Source organism: Rattus rattus, unplaced genomic scaffold, assembly GCF_011064425.1.
Source record: "Rattus rattus isolate New Zealand unplaced genomic scaffold, Rrattus_CSIRO_v1 PGA_scaffold_77, whole genome shotgun sequence".
Classification (NCBI taxonomy): Eukaryota; Metazoa; Chordata; class Mammalia; order Rodentia; family Muridae; genus Rattus; species Rattus rattus.
In genome coordinates this window covers 44,426-49,067 of record NW_022651194.1, presented here as the reverse complement: position 1 = coordinate 49,067, position 4,642 = coordinate 44,426, and positions in this window count along the sequence as shown.

The following is a 4,642-nucleotide window of genomic DNA, read 5'->3' as shown; positions in this document are numbered from 1 at the left end:
GATTCCTCCTGGATGCAAAGAAGCTCTTGATGTGCTTCAGCATTTCTTTGAAACCTTCCCTTATTCATGTTCGGTATGAAGGGAATTCCAATGTTTGAATGGAAACTCACTTCCCTTTCCTACCTAGGCTACAGCATTTACTTTGCTCAAATGTTTACAATCCTAAGGAAATAAACATTTCTAAATTCATCCTCTCAATGTGTACCACTAAATTTTTAGCATGTAATTTCTACCATTCAAAGTCTTCCTCATGCATATTTCCTGAAGCCCTTAGCTTTCTTCATTTTAGTAACAGGTTCCGCATCCACTAGTCCTTGTTTACATGCAATGTTTGTCCTTGGCTTTGAACCAGCTGCTCAGTCTTAGGTACAGGACCTTACCCAAGCACAAGTTTCTCCATTTTGAATTAAGCTGTTGCCAATACGGTTTCTTAGGTTTTTCAACTTGAAGAATTATCCAAGCTCTCACAGTCCTACACAGTTATGACTAGTAATGACCTGGTTCAATACTACAATCATGAGACCTGAGCAACTACAGTTCCATAAAATCAAAATTGAATCACTACACATCTCTGAAAGGCTGTTTTCAAAGTGGGATTCAGTAGTTACTGTTTTCAAGTCATCCCTCTTAAACTTTAAAATGTAAGCATTGCTCATGCACAGAATAATTTCTCAAGAGAGAGGAGGAATTCTGAATTATTTTTTTGACATTGGGTTTAACTTACTTGTGGAGTATATATTTCATAACTTGGATAAATCCAGCATGCCACATACAGTACAGGGGAAGTCAATTATTTGTGGGTTGTTTGTGTGTGTGTGTGTGTGTGTGTGTGTGTGTGTGTGTGTGTGTGTGTGTCTAGGTCACTCCACAGTAAATTGTGCTACGTTTTGGAGAAGCACACTTGTTCAAAGATACCATGGCCTCCTTTGAATTGCATGCCTCTTTTACATATCTAATCACTTCAAATTGCACCATTTACTTATACCTCTGGGACACAGACTAAATTCAAAAATTCATTACAGCAGACGGTTCCTGTAATGTTTTGGATACTACATGATTCCCTTAACTGAAATAAGTCTATGAATGCTTATTCAGGCCCAAACAGATCCATGAGGGAGATACATGACTAAAAATGTCAACTTTCTAACTCAAGATGCCCTTTATGTATACAGTCTGAGGAACCGTCACTTCAGTTCAGGTGAGGAACTGAAGAATACTCAGCCATTTTCCAAATTAAAAAAACAAAACAAAACAAATTAGTAGGGCAAGGATTGAGATAATCCTTTCATCTATGTAGAACATTAATTTCAGCCTCACATACAAATGTGTGATGTGAATTAATTTCAACCAAGTACTGCAGAAGGAATAATATACTTTTTGTATGGTCTCTCTGGATAAGATTATGATATCAATAGTTTTCTGTGACAGATTTTCAAGCACATATGAACATCTGAGGACTCCAGGATAGTAACTCTTGCTCAACAAAATAACCTTCATGTTATTTGCTTGACCCTGCCAGGGACCACTTCTTTACTGTGTATCAGAGATGCTTGACTCATTTTTAAGTCTCTTTTGTATCTCATGCTAAATTTTTATGCTGCATGATCAGAGGTTGTTTTAATTTTCCTCCCTCCTGAATTCACAACTACAAGAAAGTGTTTTCTTATGAAAGGTCTTGATATTCTAGAATGTAGAATGTTGCCTGTTTCAGGATGAGATGCTAGGAGAGACAAAATCACCAAACTTTCCTTTTGGAGTATTTTTGGCTCAGCACATCTATAATGCTTCAACAGAAGCTTCAAAATATATAAATTTAGGAAAATATCTTGAAACGTTCACACAATTTATGCTTCCACCCTTGAAATCAGAGGTGGACTTGAAGTTCAACCCTGAGAAATTTATGTTAAACAGACTCATATCTACCTTGGTAAATTTGAGCTATAAATATATTGTTCCTTTAAATAAACAGTAACATTTCATTTTCTATCTGCAATCAGATGGAAAGGAAATAAATTAGAAGGTGGTGAGTGCATACCAACCATTGTTTATGTCTCTTGTTACTTAGCAATTTTAAATCCCACACTGCTTCCTAGGGTCATAAAGATATCACTTTCTCCACTCAGCAAGAGAAATAAGAGGCAAGTAGGAAAAATGTTATTTTGTAGAAAAGGAAACAGAGCTCTGGAGACTTATTCTGGCCTGCAATAGAATAACTAGTTGACCAGGGAACATCTAGTCAGAGCATTTGAATTTCAGGTATTTGTTTAACCTAGCAAACCCAGAAATCAATGAGATACCAGACCTTCTGCAAACACAGGCATAGCTGGCTTTCTGCTTTTTCTGATTACAAAATATTATTATCTAGCTTTCTTCTGATAATATTTTTGTATTCTAGATATATTAAAAACATTTCAATTTTATTTAGTTAGCATTAATTATTTTTATATTCCCGATTTTGTTGTGACATACTCTGTAACAGATTTCCAGGTGATGTAATCAGGATTTAACCCCCTTCACCAATAAATAATGTTCTTTCGCTTTTTAGCACATAATTTATGGGACTATTTTATTTTATATTGTTTCTGCCTTAAGAGTTGTACTTTCTAAGAGATAGAAGTTAATAAAAAAAGTCTACTGAGATCACAGAATCTAACATGAAGTTTTATTTTCCTTAATAACATGATGTTGACATGCATGTTCTACAGATAAATATTTCTCTTGATTATTCATTCCATCATTTCCATCTTCTTTGCTACTTAGGCCAAAAGATTAAGTGTTAAATTGATCAACTTGACTTTGACTAGCAGGTTTAACATACATGTGAGACACTGTGTTTCACTATAATGCCCTCTCCTCACCACTCAGAATTATCTAGCTGAGATACAATTGTGTATCCTCTATCAATCATGCTATCCAATCCTGGCCTGAGAGGAATCTAAACGTGAGAAAGGACACAATTTTATAGAGCAGTATCTCTAAAAACAGGGATGTATCAGAAGGGTTGATCCAATGTAAGTTCAATGCTTCCCAATATTGCTTTCCTTAATTCAGTGATCCTATTCCATTTTTTTTTATCCCTGGGGAAGATGGGTGTAGGGAGCTGCGACCTGCCACGCCTCAAAGATGGCGCTAGTTTCTGCCTTCCACCCTCCCAACGGTGAGCGCTCCTTGTAGTAAGCAAGTCCTTATTTGGCTATGCCTGCCTGGCCTGCTAGCTTCCACATAGTGACAACCTATCTGCATGACCCAATCACGGAAGAAGAGTCTCTAAGGAATGAGCAGAAAAGAAACCGAAAAAAGCCTAAAATGGTGCAAAGAATTTCCGGTGAATTTCGGCTCCTCCTCCTGCAGTGTTGCCAGGGGAGGAAGTAGATTTTCGGGTCCAGGGCGCCCTCCTGTAGTGAACAACAGTACTGAGCATGTGCAGGGTTTGTACCTGGCACCAGTTGGCTGGTAATATGCTAATGAGGGAGCAGCACCATGTTAATGAGATAATTCATGCTCTGCCAATCCCTAAAGGACAATTAGCATAGCCTCAGCTGCTCTCTATATAAGGCGAGCCCGCTTGCTTCTTGAGGTCCCCCTGTCCCTGTTTAAGAGAGCTGTACAGTAAAGGCTTGTTCGAAGAAGAATCCTGTTGCCACGAGTAGTTCTTGCTGGCAAGACATTTGGCGCTCGACAAATGGGTACAACATTCTGCCCAGAAGTGTGGAAGCCAGTCTGCAGAGAACTGCATCTGGCCTATCCTGTTTATGTGCATGCAAATAAACAAAGGTATCATGAGTCTTTAGACTTTAAGGTGATCAAGTCCCTGGTAGAATCAGTAGGACATATGGCATTATGGCCTCATTTACCATAGCTCAGGTTGAGGTCTTACACAGATTTTGCATGACTCTTAGTGATTGGACTAAACTTGCTCGGGCCAGTCTTAGTCTGGGACAGTATTTGGACTGGAGAGCTTTTCTTATAGAGTTTGCCAATGAACATGCTGCCGCCAACTTGGCAGTGGGGGGTGAGGGGAGGGCCAGCCAGGCTGCATGGTATAGAGATATGCTGCTGGGTCAAGGACGCTTTGCCAATGTTCAGACAGGGTATCCAGGACAGGTTTACCAGCAGATTAATGAAGTTGCAACAAAGGCATGGAAATCCTTACCGAATATGGGAGAGGTGAGTGGAAACCTCATCAAGATCCTTCAAGGATTTATGGAGCCATTCTCTGACTTTGTAGCCTATTAGTGAAGCAGCTGGGAGAGACTTTGGTGAACTCGATATGGCTGTGCCCTTGATTAAACAGTTGTCCTATGAACAGTGCACAAAGGAATGCCAAGCCACTATCACTCCTTACAAGAATAAGCGACTTGAAGCTTGGATGAAGATCTGTAGAGAAATAGGGGGACCTTTGACTAATGCTGGACTTGTGGCAGCTTTTATGCAGATGATGCAGAGAAATTAGGAAGTTCAGGAGCATGTGTTAAATGTGATCAACAGGGGCACCTAAAAAGGCAATGTCCAGAAAGGAGAAGTCTAGTCACTACAGGAAGTGGCCAACGCCCAAGGCAACAAGGGCTGTGCCCAAAGTGCAAAAAGGGGAACCATTGGGCTCATGAGTGCCCCTCAGTAAAAGACATCAATGGGCAGCCTT